Source organism: Oryctolagus cuniculus, chromosome 4 (genome assembly GCF_964237555.1).
Source record: "Oryctolagus cuniculus chromosome 4, mOryCun1.1, whole genome shotgun sequence".
Classification (NCBI taxonomy): domain Eukaryota; kingdom Metazoa; phylum Chordata; class Mammalia; order Lagomorpha; family Leporidae; genus Oryctolagus; species Oryctolagus cuniculus.
The window spans coordinates 152,107,654-152,124,816 of record NC_091435.1 but is presented as its reverse complement, the minus strand read 5'-3'; the positions used below and the strand labels follow the sequence as shown (position 1 = coordinate 152,124,816).

General features: G+C 55.3%; 1 protein-coding gene across 2 annotated transcripts in view; it reads left to right on the top strand.

Moving 5' to 3' along the window:
• The first annotated feature begins 2,911 nt into the window (after positions 1–2,911).
• Positions 2,912–17,163, top strand: part of RFTN1 (raftlin, lipid raft linker 1) — a 233,501-nt gene continuing 219,249 nt past the window's right edge. Inside the window, exon 1 of one of the 2 annotated variants that reach the window (XM_002716182.5) lies at positions 2,912–3,087. The gene's annotated coding sequence lies outside the window, so the exon portion shown is untranslated. Of the gene's footprint in view, positions 3,088–3,478; positions 3,739–17,163 lie in introns of those variants that run through there. The other variant, XM_051818491.2, reaches the window with a different exon arrangement.

The following is a 17,163-nucleotide window of genomic DNA, read 5'->3' as shown; positions in this document are numbered from 1 at the left end:
CAAACTCTGATCTCACTGTGGCTGCAAACCCACTTAAAATATTAACTCTGATGATAAAAATGAATAATTCTTGTGCCTCCAGGGTGTAGATGAGTTTACTTCTCCCTGAGATCCGGGCTTGGTGATCCTGCAAATACACCACTAGGACAATAAGCTGCTCAGGTTCCAAAGCTTTGGTTGTGTCCATTTTCTGCCATGAGCTGCGATCGCTCGCCCCCGAATAACTGAGGATGGAGTTATTTGGAGCTGAGTTCTGAGTGGGGTAGGCCTGAGCGAGGGGACATGGTGGGGCCAGGGTGGGCAGGGTAGAAGGTTGGCAGGAATTCTCTTTCCCTCTGAGCCTCCGTGTGGTGACAACACAGCCAGAGGTGCCGGTGCCTGGGCCCTGGATTGCCTCCAGAGCTGGCTGGCACTGCTGGGATCCAGGGAGACTTGCTCCAGCGGGGGCTCCCCTCCCTGAGCTTTTACACGAACGGCTGCTTCCGCCACTTGCCCAGGCTGGCTTAACGCCTCTCCTTTCCACGGGGGGTCGGAGAGGCTCAGCTTCCCCATTAACTTGGGGCCTGCGTTTTATCGACTCCACACACTCGGGACCCCAGTTCTGGGGCCATCTGTGACCTGTCGTGCAGTAATAGCTTGGTTTCCCCCGTGTTCGGCTCCCTCCCTGAGTACTTAGTGTTAAATCATAGGGGGAGGAAGTGTGAGCAGAGCAAAACCAGCACTATTACATGACCCCCGATGAGACCGCTGTGATAGAATTAAAAGCTGCCGCCCTAGGACATTCTAACAGATGACATTGTGAGGTTGCCAAGGTAACCCACCAGGATGCAGTTCCAGCATCTTTGGGGTTGATGCTGGGTAGGCGAGGTCAGTTGGAGGTAAGGCCCAGCTGCCCGAGATCTATCCGCTGGCTGACCAGTGCACAGCAGCCGAGTGGAAAATGGAGAGAGCTTTGCGCACAACACAAGCAAATCCAGCCACTGGCTCCTCATTGGGTATTCTAGGTGAAAGAATTAGAATACTCTGATGATTGCTGAATGTAGGTTACGGAGCTCTAAATGATGTGGATGTGGGGCAGTGGGTTAGGCTGCTGCTCGGGACACCTGCATCCAGTATCAGAGTGCCAGTTCAAGTTCCCACCCTTCTGCTTCCATCCCAGCTTTCTGCGAATGTGCCTGGGAAGGCAACGGAAGATGGCCCAAGTGCTTGAGTAAGTGCCACCCATGTGCAAGACCTGAATGGAGTTCTGGGCTCCTGGCTTCAAAGCCTGGCCCAGCCCTGGCTGTTATGGGTATTCAGGAAGTGAACCAGCTGATGGACAATTTTTCTCTCTCTCTTTTTAAAGATTTATTTATTTATTTGAGAGGCAGAGTTACAGAGAGAGAGAGAGAGAGAGAGAGAGGAAGAGACACAGAGAGAGGTCTTCTATCCACTGGTTCTCTCCCCAGATGGCTACAATGGGTGGAGCTGGACCAGTCCAAAGCCAGGATCCAGGAGCTTCTTCCGAGTCTCCCATGCAGGTGCAGGGGCCCAAGCACTTAGGCCATCTTCCACTGCTTTCCAGGCCATCAGCAGGAATTGAAACTTACATAGGATACCAGCGCCCCTGGCACCACAGGCCATGGCCTAACCTACTATTGCTACAGGCCAGCCCCTGGGAGATTTCTTTGTCTCTTGTGGTCTCTTCCCCTCTCTTTGTTGCTTTGTTTTTCAAACCAACCAAGCAACCTTTAAAAAAGGTATCAGGATGCTAATGACTCACCTACCCCTCCTATCAGTATATTTATTTTTTGAACACCTACTATGTGTTAGGTTGGAAGCATCAGCACATCCAGGAGCTTGAGAAAGCCTCGGCAAGCCAAACCCAAACAGGCGAAGTCATCTAAGACATCTCCAGGCCGTCAGTACTCAGGAGGATACTGAGCACAAGAAAATGGAAACAATCAGGATAGCTTATTAACCTCCAGGACCCGGTGTTCCAAACAAGAAAACAACTCGGTGCAAACCCGATCAGGTGGAAATGATTTGCTTAAAGGAAATTAACCACCTCCCCCAACAGCCACCAGCTTATCCTGCAAGCCACCTCCCCCTTTTCTCTATCTTATTTAGTTATTATTTTTTTTTTAACTTTGAGAAGCACACACACACACTTGTGAAGTCTGGTTAACACTTGTAAAGGTTAATTTCTTTCCCCAGTGTGGGGACCCTCGAAGGACAGTTTCAGGTGGGCCTAAGTCGCTCAGGGCCTGGGGCCCTTACACAACACAAAGACCCTTCTCTGTCTGTGGCTTCCTGGTGGGTGTGCAAGACCATCAGTGGCACCGCTGCACAGACTCCCAGCTGAACCTGCGCGGGGCGGGTAGCTAGCCTTGTCTTGTTACCCCCCCCCCCCCGGGAGGGGGAGAGAAACGTGATGGTGGTGCGGTGCTGACACCAAGACAGGAGGTGGGGGGCGGGGAGGGGGAACCCAGGAAACAAAGTGGGGGGTGGGAGAGGGGCAGGAAAACAGAACCAAAACGGCCACAGAAAAACAAGGAAGAAGAAAATCTGTGCGCTCTGGTGCCAAGTTTCTGGAAACCAAAGACCCCTCCGTTGCCCTGGGTGTGGGGTTATTAGCACCAAAAGGACCTCCTTGTAACACCCCTGGGGCCTCCATCAGCCCTCCCTGGCGGGGGCGGGGGGAGGGGAGCATGTCTCAGGACCCTTCTTCGCACAAGCAGAAAATGGACATGGTTCGCTAGATGGCTGCAGCCTCCTTGTGCCAGGGCCCCGATGACGACGCTGACAGATTGCCACCCAAACACGGTCCCACACAGGAACCCGGGAGGAAGAGGCCCAGGGCAGCAGGTCCCCACTCCGGTCCCGTACCGTCACCAGGTACAGCAGCGGGGAAGTCTTCCCGCACTGACCATTTGGGACTAGGTGCCGCCTCTCCGCCCTGCACCACAAGCGTGCTGTTGTGGAAAACAGTTCCAACAAGGAAAGTCCCTCATCGCGGGCTCGCCGCCGCCCATTTTCACCAGGCTAAGGCAGCCCGGACGCGCGGCTTTCTTTAGACCATCTTCTAGGTCGGCCCCAAGTTGCCAGGTAAGATTGGTTTTTCAAACCGCTGCCCAAGTGAGGTAGGCACGAGAGGGTGTGACGAGCATCGCTAACTCCCGAGGAGTAATTCGCGACGCCCGGGAGGCTGCCACCTGTGGAACGGGCGGAGACGGGTCCTCTCGTTACACCCCAGCCCCCGGCCCCTGGATGGCATCCCGGCTGCGCTCCCCAGGCCGCGCACACGCTGGGTTAGCAGGGGCGAGGAGGGAGGGTCTGTGCTCCTCGGATTCGCGGGTTGCTGGCGGCGCGGGTCGCAGAGGGCGAGGGCTGCTGAGGCCGCGCGGCTCCCCCGAAGACGCCGCGACGCATATTTCGCCCATGAGTTCAGAGGAAGAGGAAGTGTAGCGGGCGGGCGGGCGCGCGGCGGCGGGGGCGCGGCGGGGCTGGAGCCGGAGCGCGCCGGGCGCGGGGCGCGGGGCGCAGCGAGCGCGGGAGCGCGGCAGCCGCGGGCTCCGGGCCGGGACCGACGCGCTGATCGCCGGAGGGACGGACGCCGCCGCCGCCGCCCGGCCCCGCCCCGGCGCCCACGCCCTCCCGCGCCGCCGCCTGTGCACCGCGCAAACTTTGCTCCCGGGACGCCGCGCGCAATCTCGGGGAGCCCGCGCCCGCGCCTTCTCCGCGGCCGGTCCCCGAAAGGTAGGTGGGGGGTGTCGGCGGGCGCGGAGCCCTCCTTGCGGCCTCGCAGACCCGGTGCCCGGCCGGCCGGTCGAGTCCGCGTGGCGCTCCCCGACCCCTGCAGGTGACCTGTGCCTGGGCGCCGGAGCGGCGGGAGGATCCCCCGGCGCTAGCCGGACACGGGGAAGGGCCCATGTGTGGTCGCGGGGGGGGTGGTGTCCTTGGGCCAACTTTCTTTCGGGAGGTGAGGTGGGTGTGAATCCCTGGCGCGGCGCGGGGAGAGGCTTCCCGGAGCAGCCTGTGGGGTCGTGGGCTCTGCGGTTCAGGGCACCCAGAAGGGTCGTGGAGGGGGAGCTTTGAGGCTACAGGTGGGTCTGGGACACGCTGCCGCCCTGGTCCTCGGCTGAGATCGGGCGGGAGCGGGACACGGAGTCCAGGCTGCCGGAGCGCAGGGTGGAGAGGGCACCCGGGCCGCCTCTCTGCGTGCGCCCGGGTGCAGTTCGCTCCCGGGCAGGGGTACGGAGTGGGCGGGCGCACACGCGCCACGCGCTCGGGGGAAGAGACCCGGCTCGCCGGGAGTCCCCGGCGCCAGAGGCAACGTCTCCCTGGCTGCAGGGGATTTTTTTTTCTCCCCTCACCCCAACCCACTTTGCCGGGCTCAGGGCTCTCCAGGCTGGGTGGGCGGCTGCGGGGAGGAGGGGGACGTCTGTTTCGGAGGCTCACTTGACCGTGGCGCGCTCGGCGCGTCCCGGGGCTGGGGCTGCTGCCCTTCGCCTCGGGGAGAAACCGGCGGAGGCCGCTGCTCATGCCAGCCCCGGGCGCGCTCCCTGGTGCTCGCGCTCGGCCGCCCTGTGTGGTCCTCGGGGACGCTGGGTGGTGTCAGCGAGTTTGTTCCGAGGAAAGTGCTTTTTAAATAATAAAAAAGTCCGAGACAGAGCTCCGCGAGTGGCCGCCCCGGTGCCCAGCAGCGGCCCCTGGTCGGCACTGAGTTCCGGGGTTCCCAGGTGCTGGGCAGCCCGGGCCGGCCAGCGAGTGTCATCCCAGGATAAGTGGGGCCGGGCGGGGAAGGAAGCCGCGTGTAATGTGAGAGACTGGGGGCAGGGCCGGCGCATTCCTCATTGGTACCTCTGAGCAGCTGAATCCCCACCAAGTTCAAGTGACCCCAGATGTCACTTAAACCCTACAGCCGGCTCCAGCAACAAGCTGTCCGGGCTTCTCCGTGCCTGTGCGCTAACCTCATGAAGTCACTCTAACCTCGGCCTGAGCTCTGCATCCTCTGTTTTTGCCCTCCGCGGGGCTTCTGGCCTGCCCCGAGGAATTCAAGCCCCCCGTAGCCTCTGGCTGCATTTGTGGATCAAGTGTCTGGCCTGGGTTTTCTTTGTTTGTTTTTTGGCTGCATGGGCGTGGGGCAAAGGGAAATGGAGTGCTGTGCAGTTAGCTAATAAATTTGGTGCAGGGATTGAAAGAATAAATTGGGAATCCGAGTCAGGGAGTTCTGTCTCCCTCTTGAGCGGGAATTTTTGGCTTACATTCAAGTAACCGCTTTGTCTGTAGGGAAACAGGCAGAAAATCTTTGGCATGAGTGATGGGAGTTCCTGTAAAGCTCCAGTAGGATTGAAACCAGGACGGCCCATGGCTTGGTGGGCCTGGGTGCCTTGCTGATTTTTTTTTTTTTTTGACATTTATTTATTTGAAAGGCATAGCTAGATGGAGGAGTCTTCCATCCGCTGGTTCACTCCCCAGTTGGACACAATGACCGGTGCTGGGACAGGCTGAAGCAGGAGCCAGGAGCTTCTTCCGGGTCTCCCGCACGAGTGCAGGGGCCCAAGGACTTGGGGCATCTTCTACTGCTTTCCCAGGTGCATTAGTGGAGAATTGGATCGGAAGTGGAGCAGCCGGGACTCGAACCAGCGCCCGTATGGGATGCCGGCACTGCAGGTGGTGGTTTAACCTGCTGTGCCACAGCACTGGCCCCAACCTTGCTGAATTTCTAATGTGATAGAGTAAGGAGAGAGCACTGTGATGCTACCTTTCCCCCATCCCGTTTTAAAAAAAGATTTATTTATTTATTTGAAAGTCAGAGTTACACAGAGAGAGGAGAGGCAGAGAGAGAGAAAAAAAAAAAAAGAGAGAGAGAGAGAGGTTTTCCATCCAATGGTTCACTCCCCAATTGGCCGCAACGGCCGGAGCTGTGCCAATCTGAAGCCAGGAGTCTTCTCTTGGTCTCCCATGCAGGTTCAGAGGCCCAAGGACTTGGGCCATCTTCTGTTGCTTTCCCAGGCCACAGCAGAGAGCTGGATTGGAAGTGGAGCAGTTGGGTCTCAAACCAGCTCCCATAGAGAATGCCAGCACTTCAGGCCAGGGCGTTAACCCATTGTGCCACAGTGCCAGCCACATTGTTTTTAAGGATTATTTATTTGAATGGGGGAGTTACACACACACACACAAACACACACATAGAGGGAGAGAGAGATAATCTTTTTTTAATTTTTTATTTATTTATTTTTTGACAGAGTGGACAGTGAGAGAGAGAGAGACAGAGAGAAAGGTCTTCCTTTGCCGTTGGTTCACCCTTCAATGGCCGGCGGTGCACTGCGGCTGGTGTATCACGCTGATCCGATGGCAGGAGACAGGTGCTTTCTCCTGGTCTCCCATGCGGGTGCAGGGCCCAAGGACTTGGGCCATCCTCCACTGTATTCCAGGGCCACAGTAGAGAGCTGGCCTGGAAGAGGGGCAACCGGGACAGAATCCGGCGCCCCGACCGGGACTAGAACCCGGGGTGCCAGTACCGCAGGCGGAGGATTAGCCTAGTGAGCCGCGGCGCCGGCCAGAGAGAGAGAATCTTCTATCCTTTGGTTCACTCCCCATATGGCCACAATGGCTTGCACTGGCTCAGGCCAAAGCTAAGAGTTTGGAGCCCAGAGCTTCATCCAGGTCCCCATGTGGATGGCAGGGACCCAAGTTCGTGGGTCACCCCCTCTGCTTTCCCAGGCACGTTAGCGGGGAGCCAGAATGGAAGCAGAGGAGCCGGGACACACTACCCCACCAGTCCAGGTTTTAAGATTCAGCAAAGTTGCAAGAACAGTGACTGCCTAACTGCCCATACCTGGCATCTGTAATTAGCATGTACGCCTGCTGGCTTCTTTTTTTTTTTTTTTTTGACAGGCAGATGGACAGTGAGAGAGAGAGACAGAGAGAAAGGTCTTCCTTTTTGCTGTTGGTTCACCCTCCAATGGCCGCTGGGGCCAGCGCGCTGCAACTGGCGCACTGCGCTGATCCGAAGTCAGGAGCCAGGTGCTTCCCCTGATCTCCCATGGGGTGCAGGGCCCAAGCACTTGGGCCATCCTCCACTGCCTTCCCGGGCCACAGCAGAGAGCTGGACTGGAAGAGGAGCAACCGGGACAGAATCTGGCGCCCCGACCGGGACTAGAACCTGGTGTGCCGGCGCCGCAGGCAGAGCATTAGCCTAGTGAGCTGCAGCACTGGCCGCCTGCTGGCTTCTTGACACATCTGCCCGCCCGTGCCGCCACCCATTGGTCCAGCTTACTGTTTTGTATGTTTTAAAGTAAATTACAGACCTGATGCAGTGCCTTCCTAAACACCTGAGCTCACATGTGATGAGAGCTCCGCCCGTGGCCATGTTTTTTCTGAAGGTTAATTTTATGTATAGGTGGTGACATGCACAGATCTCCAGAGTCGTTTACATTATGTTCTGACAGACGCGTGCACCTGTGTGACTCCAGTCCCCTGGGACGAGCACACTGTCATCGGCTCAGGAAGTTCCTTCCTCCCCATTGCCCGTCGTCCCTGCCCCGACCCCGCGGTGGCAACCGCTGCTCTGTTTCCCACCACACTGTGAATAAAGCTGCTCGGAGCTTTGTGTGCCCGTCTTCCTGTGGACACATGTTCCTGTTTCTTGTGGCGTGAAATTGCCGGATGGTGGAGGAGGGAGGTGTGTGTGAATCTTCTAGGAGGCTGCCAGGCCTTTTGCCAACCTGGTTGTACCGTGTTGTACTCTCAGCAAAGACAGCAAGGAGGAGGTTCCAGACTCTACAACCAACCCTGACTTCCTGTCCCGAAGTGGAGAGCGTGGTTTGACTGGGTCAGAAAGACCAGGCGTCAGGCCTCCCAGAGACAGACTGCAACCCGTTTTTCTGGGGTGGAGAGTGGGAAGAAGTCCCTGACTGTGCCAGGAAATGGGGTCAGACTTGGATTACTGTGACCAGTCAGGTGAATCTCTGATTTGTAGAGATCTTCAGAGAAGGGGATTCCATAGGGGAACCCACTCTCGGTTATGAAACCAGATTGCTTGAGTGCTTTCTGTAAAGAGAAAAATAACCCCAGACCCTGCAGGATTCCGCTAAGCTTGTGCTTAGAAGCTCTTGTGGGGATTTCTGGCCTATTCGTCTCGTTGACATGTACTTGGTAGAGGTTCCCCTCGGATTCCAGCGGCCACTATTTGCTCTGTGAAGGTGCAGAGAGCCGCTCTCCTGGGAAAGGGATCTGGCCTCTCAGTGAGAAACATGGCCCGTGAGCCTCCATCCCTCTCTTGGTCCTGGAGGGAACAATGGGCCTGTCTCCCGTAGGGCCCCCTATGCCTTTCTCTCTCTGGGTGGGACTGGCAGCAGAAGCTGGCCTTGGCTGGTCCAGGAAGTTTCTGGCGTGCGGCACACCCGGGATGGAATTGTTGCGCCTTGTCAGTGTCGCAGTGCCAGCCCACCTTTGCAGGGGACACGCGGCATGGCACTGTGTGGGCACTGTTCCTCTCCAACTCGAGCCTGGTACAGCGCCTTCCGCAGAGTAGGTCTGTGGTTTGGTTTCCGTGACTCGTGGTGCACCCAGCTGGGTGATTGCCTTTCTAGAGATTGACTGTGGGTGCCAAGATGTCAGGACCCCAGAAGGTGTTTTGACAGGAGCTGCTTTACCACAACCTGGGGCACAGGTTGCAAGGGCGCGGACCTGGGAAAACTTCGCAGACCGCAGACCGTAACATGCACTTTTTGTTTGTTTGTTTGTTTAAAGCTGCAGGTTTTCTTATTGTGATTGACAAAATAATAATTGCAGCTCCCCCCTGGGCAAGGGCTTGCTCTTTCCCGGGTCCTGCTGGGCACTTTGCAAGCTTTCATTTGCACGGAACCCTCGTGGGAGGGGGACATGGATGCTAACTTCACGTTAGCCTTGAGGAGACGGCAGCTTCGCGAGGTTAACTTGCCCAGAGCTCTTGCTTTCACGTTCCTGAGGCCTTGTGGGATGAGGGCGTGCGGTGTTGATCCAGCGGTGGCGGAATGCATCAGCAAGCCCAGATTTCCACGTCCTGGGAGCCCTGGTGTACAGAAATGCAAACTGGAGCCTCAGAGCACAGATACAGGAAGTGACACACCAGGATCACTTTCTGTAGTTTTTTTTTTTTTTTTTTTTTTTTGGTTTCAAACCTTCCTCAGTTCGGCAGGGCTGGGGCCTGCGATGTACTGGTTTTAGGGGCTGGCATTTTGGCACAGTAGCTTAAGCCATTGCTTGCGATGCTGTCACCTCATATTTGAGCACCAGTTTGAGTCCTGGGAGCTCAGTTTTGGATCCAGCTCCCTGCTGATACGCCTCGGAAAGCAGTGGAAGATGGTCCAAGTGCTTGGGCCCCTGCCACCTACGTGGGAGACCCGGATGGTGTGCCCGGTTCCTGACTTCTGCCTGACCCAGCCCCAGCCTTTGTGGCCATTTGGGGAGCAAATCAGTGGGTGGAAGATATCCTTACCCCCCAACTCTGGCTTTCAAATAAGTAAAATTAAAAAAAGAAGTAATAATTTTGACCATAATTTAGGATATTGTTAGTTGGGATTGTAATTTTTTTATTATTTTATTTTATTTTTTTGACAGGCAGAGTTACACAGTGAGAGAGACAGAGAGAAAGGTCTTCCTTCCGTTGGTTCACTCCCCCCCCCCCAAATGGGTGATATGGCTGGCATGCTGCGCTGATCTGAAGCCAGGAGCCAGGTGCTTCCTCCTGGTCTCCCATGCGGGTACAGGGCCCAAGCACTTGGGCCATCCTCCACTGCCTTCCCGGGCCACAGCAGAGAGCTGGACTGGAAGAGGAGCAACCTGGACAGAATCTGGCACCCTAACCAGGACTAGAACCGGTGTGTTGGAGCCACAGGCGGAGGATTAGCCTAGTGAGCCGCGGCGCCGGCCAGGGATTATAATTTTTTAAAAAGATTTATGTATGAGGCAGAGTTACACAGAGAGAGAGGGAGAGGCCGAGAGAGAAAGGTCTTCCATCTGCTGGTTTACTCCTCAAATGGCTGCAAACGGCTAGAGCTGAGCCAGTCTGAAGCCAGGAGCCAGGAACTTCTTCTGGGTCTCTCACGTGGGTGTAGGGGCCCAAGGACTTGAGTCATCTTCTGCTGCACTCCCATGTTGTTAGCAGGGAGCCGGATTGGAAGTGGAGCAGCCAGGACTCGAATCAGCACCCACATGGGATGCAGGCGCTGCAGGCAGAGGGTTAACCTATTATGCCACAGTGCCAGCTGTTAGGACTGTAATTTTATTGAAGGAAAAGAGATTGCCAGCTCTTGGGTGAGTGTCTGTCGCTGAGCTGGCCAGTACAGTAGCCATGAGCTACTTGTGGCTGTTGCTATGCAAATATAAATGAATTAATGTTAAATACAATTGAAAATTGACTTCCTCAGTCTCACCAGCCAGATGCCAAGCGGTCCAGAGCCACGTGTGGTTCGCGGCCGTGGGGTTGGATGGCCCCGGCAGACTTGGGCATTTTCCTCCTGGCTGGAAGTTCTGTTTGATGCAGCTGCACTGTAGTAGCGTTTGCTTTTTCTCCTTCAGTTTAAGAATTGGCAACAGACGTGGCGAAGGCCTAGGCTATTTTTCACTGACAAAGAGATAAATTTAGCTAGACGGTTCTTTTTACATTTACCTTTGAAAGGTTGTGTGTGTGTGATCTTTGCTCCCATTCACGCTTGGGTTTTGACATAAATTTGAGTTTCCTCTTTCTCCTGGGCTCGCAAAGGGGCTTTCATGGTTATCATTGCGTGTTTTATCAAGACGCCCTCTCGTGAAGCGTCAGTGCGGCAGGCACGCGGTAGCCCCTGCTTGAGCCCTGCTGATTCTTTGCTCTCCAAATACGAATTCCGTTCAGCTTTTAAATATGCATTTGTGTGACTTACTCCCTACCTGGGCTGAATTCAAGAAGAAAAATCGCTCTCAGCGGGCCAGAACCAGAGTGCTCAGAAATCAGGTCATAGGCTACCACGACGGCTCCTTGCCAAGGCTGAGATGGGGGGCACACCGGCTGGGGCTTTCCTGGGCTCGATCCGCCTCCAGGGTGCAGCACGTGACGGTGTGTGTGTGTGTGTGTGTGTGCTGGCCACTTCAGTGTCCCTGTGATACAGGACAGTGGAGGGTGGAGTGTGGTTCCTTTTCCAGCATCAGACAGAGGAGTGGGGCTGGGCTCTGGTGTCACCAAGCAGCCAGAGGTAGAGAACCAGAGCCAGCTGGGCGCCTCTCTGGTCATTTGGTACTGACCAATGCTTAGGCTACTTTATGACCTTGTGGTGAAATTTCCAGACTTCTAGACAGCTGCTTTTTTTTTTTTAAAGATTTAATTGATTTATTTGAAAGGCAGAGTTCGGGGGTGTGGGAATACACACACACACACACACACACACACACACAGAGATATCTTCCATCTGCTGGTTCATTCCCCAGATGGCCACACCATCTGAGGATGGGCCAGGCTGAAGCCAGGAGCCAGGAGCTTCTTCCGGGTCTCCCACGTGGGTGCAGGGGCCCAAGCACTTGGACCATCTTCTTTCTGCTTTCCCAGGCACATTAGCAGGGAAGCTAGATCAGAAGTGGAGCAGCTGGGACTGGAACTGGCACCCATACGGGATGCTGGCACTGCCGTCGGCGGTTTGGCCCGATACACCTCAACCCTGGCTCCAGCCAGCTGCCCTTGACTTACGACCAAAGTGTTCCATTTTGTCAGTCTACAGACCCGTCTTCTCGAGGATCTGAATTCAAATCCCTCCTTTGTGTTGCGCTTCTTCCTTGGGACCCTGGCAAGTCGTATGGAATAGCTCTCAGATGCCTCAGATTTGGGGCCGTGGTGGCAGTAGATCTTATCCAGAAAGTTAAAGAGGTTTGGTTAAACACAGACTCCGCTTTGTGGAATGTGAGCATACCATGTGTGACTGGGTTTTTGGAAATATAAAGTACAAGAAACCAGACTGTTGGTTTAGTCACTTTTAATGTATTAGAGAGGTCTTTTGGGATTTTCCAGCGTCTTGTAATCTCATAAGCACCCTTTGCAGTAATTATGTAATTATGGCCACAGGCCAGAGCAGGTTAAAAGGGCTCTTTCTAATTAGTAGCAAGAAATACTGATATAATCCTAAAATGGTTAGCATTTGCACAATGGTCCTCCCTCATCCATGGTTTTGCTTTCTGCAGTTTTGGATTCCTGTAGTCAATCACAGTCTGAAAATATGTAATGGAAGATTCTAGAAATAAAGAGTTCACGCAGTGTAGAGGACTTTTATTTTGGTGAGTTGCTGTGATTGTCCTAATTCATGATCGAATTTTGTTGCTGTGCTCTGCCCGGGTGGTTTGGATAGGGTTTGAGTGCTCCCTCATGGCGAGGTCCCCAGGTGTCCGTGTGCCATACTGCGCCATGCCAGGGTGCTGGTGCCATTCTCTTGAACCCCAGAGATGTGAGCTCAACAAACTCCTATTCTTGTAGAGAAATACGCAGCTTCAGGTATCTTCTTACTGGACTAATACTCTGTGCCTAATTTATAAATTAAACTTCACTATAGGTGTGTGTGTAACAGCAGAGGAATATAGGGGCACCATTATCCCACTGTGGACATATGCCTCAGCTCTTCTGAGCCCTGTTAAATATCCACCCACTCTGCCTTACGTAATCCTCACCCTGCAAGTAGATACTGCTGTTGTGCCCCAATTTACAGATGAGACAACTGAGGTTAAATGGCTTCCGCAGAGTCACAGAACTCGCAAGCAGGAGCATCAGGCTTTGAACCCAGGCGGTCTGGTTCCAGAGTCTGTGCACCCAACCCTGGTGATGGACTAAGAGCATGAACTTGGGAGATACAGGGTGATAATCTGAAGGCCCCTTTCCATCCTGTACCAGAGCACCGTTTTCCTGGTGCTGAGGGATACTGATGGAGTCAGTAGTTTATTTTGTTGTTTAATTATTTATTTAAAAGGCAGAGAGAGAGGGAGAGCGAGAGAGAGCGCGAGTGAGCGAGCTTCCATCCTCTGGTGCACTCCCCTAATGATCACAATGGCCAGGGCTGAGCCAATCCAAAACCAGAAGCCTGGAACTCTGTCCGGGTCTCCCACAGGGGCGGCAGGGGCCCGAGCATTCAGGCCATCCTCTGCTGTCTCCCGAGGAGTATTAGCAGGGAGCTGGATTTAAAGTGGAGCAACCAGGGCTCGCCCTGGCGCTCATACGGGATGCCGACCTCACAGGTGGCAGCGTACCCTGCTGTGCCACAGCGCCGGCCCTTGGAGCCCGTGTTTACTGCCCCTTTATTGGGGTGCTGGGGAGGCTGCCGGAGGTGAAGATGCACCTGCCGTCCTGTGGGGAGGTGAGGCATTACGGAGGCTCCAGAGCTCTCCCTGGAGCTGCAGGCTGGTCCATGCCGCCTGCCTCTGCTCGGAGCAGGTTAACACGTCCAAGTCGGTTCTCAGCTTTCTCTGATGCCCCGTCCCCTGCAGCCTTCCACTTGCTCATGCTGCCAACCTTAGAGGTCTCTGGGGTGCCTTGTTTTCCGCATCCCCTATTTCCAAACCGTCAATCAATTCCGTTTTCCACCCTCAGACCTTCCCCAGAACCTGACTGCTGCTCCCACCTCTGCCTCGCCGGCTGTGGTCTCTCCGCCTCACTGGTCTGTGGTCCCCTCCTGCTCAGGACCCTCCAGAGGCCCCGTCTCAGTCAGGGTGCAGCTCAATCCCTCACAGAGGCCTCCCCGGCCCTCACTGGCTTCCTGCTGAGATCTGGCCAGGCTCCCGCAGGCTGACTGCAGGCCCCGCACCTGGGCTCGGGTGCACCTGCTGCCGCCTTGCTTTCCCCGGCTTCCTTCTTCCTGATCTTGCTCAACTGTCGCCTTGCGGGTGAGGCTTCCCTAGTCCTCCTGCTTTTACAAATGCTGCCTCCTTGCTCGTGACTCTGAGGCCTCCTCCCTGCTTCGTCTGTCTTTGACCACTTCCACCATCGAATTCCACTGATCGCAGGTAGTTCTTTCTCTGTCATCGGATTGCCTGCTGCTGAGGGCGGGCTCCTTGAAAGCAGGGCTGTTCTTCTCCCCTGTTGTCTCTCCTGTCTCTCCTGCTTTGCTTTGGCGTTGAGAGGAGGACCTTGCATGCAGTAAGTGCTCAGCACGTGTTTGCTGGATGCGTGAGTGGTGTGTTGCTGAACTGGCTGGGCATCACTTTTTAGATGCGATTGGCATTTTTATCGGCAGACCTTGAGTCAAGCAGATCACCCTCTGCCGTGTCGGCCTTAAGAGAACGTTCCGAGATCCCCCGAGGAGGAAGGACTTGGGATTCCACACCGGCTTTGGAGTGAGCTTTTCCCAGGGTCTCCAGTGTTCTGGCCCGCCCTGAGGGTTTTTGGCCTTGCCAGTCCCTACAATGCCGTAAATTAAAAATCCCGCTTTGCGTCCTTCTGCCCCTGCCTGTCTAGATGTGCACCCTCCCCCCAACACCCCACTGGCTCTGTGTGTCTGGAGATCCTTGACCCGCACGGGGGTCAGGATGAAGGGAAGGGAGTGGTGGGCGCGGGTGGTGATGCCAGGGTGGCGCCAAGTGTCCTGGAGGTGGCAGCGGCAGGTGTCCGACCTGACGCTAGGGCTGGCAGTGAAGGGAAACACTGGGAGACAGGACGGGAAGGGAGGGGTTCGGGGTGAGGCCGAGGCTGAGGACTCCAGGCTGGGCGGTGGGTTGGATTCTGCTCTCTGGGCCGCGCGTGTGGTGTAGAAGGGCTGAGCTGCCCAAAGGCACTGGTAGGAATTGGACAGATGAGGAGAAGCCGGTTTTAGGCAGGCTTTGGAGGCTCCTGCAGTGGTGCGCTGGCTCGGGGTGGGAAGTGGGGGAGTTGATGCAGCCCCCAGCACTGGGCTCAGGCTGGTTTCAGGCTGGGGAGCATGGCAGGGGCAGGCTGGTGCCTGGGGTGTGGGCCTGGTGCTAGCCGTGCAAGGGGAGATGAGGAGGAGGAACAGGGTGTCGGGTCTTCTGGGCGCACCTGCGTTGGGAAGTGGTGGGGATGGTCCAGGTGGAAATGCCGCCCCAGGTCCTGGGAGAAGTGAGCCTGGCCCCGCCGAGAAGACAGGAGCAGGAAGGGAGATGGGAGTTTTGCCTGCACTTGGTGGATTAGGATGAGAGAGGTGGCCACGATGGCTAATAGGGAGACAGCTGTGGAACTCAAAAGAAAACTTATTTATTTATTTATTTGAAAGCCAGAGAGACAGAGCCAGAGCCATCTTCCACCTGCTGGTTCACTCCCCACATGAATGCCTACAACAGCCAGGACTGGGCAGGCTGAAGCTAGGAGGGGGAAACTCAATCCAGGTTTCCCACATGGCTGGCAGGGACCCAAGGCCTTGAGCCGTTACCTGCGGCTTTCTAGGGTGCTCATTAGCCGGAAGTTGGGATCTGAAGCAGAGCCAGGACTTGACCCAGTGGGAGGCAGACTTCTCATGCAGCGTTCTAATTGCTCCACCAAACCTTCGCACAGCCCCATAACCTTTCTGGGCACACATGGCAATCCCATATATATATACCTGTAAATATATGCATATATATACCTATAAATATATGCATATATATATAGGTAGTTCTTCCCAAACACTGGCCTAAGATACCCAGGTGAATTCACAGGGGGCCAAGGGATAGTTTACATTTTTTGAAAAAGATTTATTTTATGTATTTGAAAGAGTTATATATATAGAGAGAGAAATAGAGAGAGAGAGACAGAGAGAGAGAGGTCTTCCATCTGCCAGTTCACTCCCCAAATGGCCGCAATGGCTGGAGCTGGGCTGATCTGAAGCAAGGAGCCAGGAGCTTCTTCTGGTCTCCCACATGGGTGCAGGGGCCCAAGGACTTGGGCCATCGTCTGCTGCTTTCCCAGGCCACAACAGAGAGCTGGATCGGAAGTAGAGCAGCCAGGACTTGAACTGGCGCTGGTATGAGGTTCCGGCATTGCAGGCCAGGGCGTTAACCCGCTGCGCCACAGCGCTGGCCCTCAATATTTTACATTTTTGAGGGAAGAGTATCGATGCTTGGCCACCTGTCAGACCATGCCATGTGGTAGCTGGAGGAAGTTCATGGCAGCAACCCTGGAGAGAACCATGTTCCTTCTCATGCTGTTATATCATCACATGTGCAGACGTTAGGTGTTGTAAGGACATCCCCGTGGACAGCAAGCAAAGTGGGTGATGTCTGATGGGATTACCAGGTTGGAGGAGTTGCACAGTGCCCCACAGAAACACCCATCCCATTAGGAAGTGATTGGTAAGTGAATAGTACTCTTTCTTTTGATTTCTGTGTGTTATTCTTTCAGGAGGCCACTAACATTTTAGGCTCTAAGTAAATATTAAGGTGTTTGAACCTTGCTGCTTGGTAAATGGAATTTGAGGTGTTCCTTGAGCCGCCCTGTGAATGGAAAAGCTCTCAGGTCCCTGCCCTGTGTCGTGGGCATTCAGTGCAGATTGCAAGAGAGGGTAGGGAGGTCGGGAGAAGGGGGTGGGTGTGGGGCTGTGTCTAAGCAGTTTTATTTCTGCAAAAATTCCAAGTGTGAAGCAAATGAGGTAAAATGTAAGCGTTTGTCAAACCCAGGTGGCAGGTATGTAGATGTCTCGTTTTCTCTCTCTCCATATGTTTGAAGTGGTTTATAATTAAAAATAATTTTTAGGAAAGTGAACAGGAGGAGGCCTGGGACAGCCATTTGGGGGTGGGGGTGCTGTGTTTGGGAGGATGGCACAGGAGCCAGGGAAGGGGGCATCTGAGGTAGAAGGAGATCCGGGAGATGGGTGGGTGTGGGGCCGAGGGGTGGATCCCAGGCTGTGCTTCCCAGCCCTGGGTGTGAGACTCAGCAGAGCACCCATGGGAGACCCAGGCCGGAAGTTCCCGAGGGTCGGGGTTGGGGGTGGGGAGAGATTGAGCTTCCTGCAGGATCTCTCCCTGGGGTGCTTCAGCACCCCACCCCACCCCACCCCACCCCTCAGGTCTGTTAACAGCTCACCCTGGGTTCCTCATGCCTGACCAGGGGCTCCCTGTGAGAAAAGTCACTTCCTGTGAAAATGTACGTGTGTTCCAGCAGGCCTGCACAGGGCCTGGACTGTGCATTCCTCACCAGCTCCCGGTGCTGCAGGGGCTACTGCCCCAGCGACCCCACGACTGCCAGGCCTCTGCTTTGTG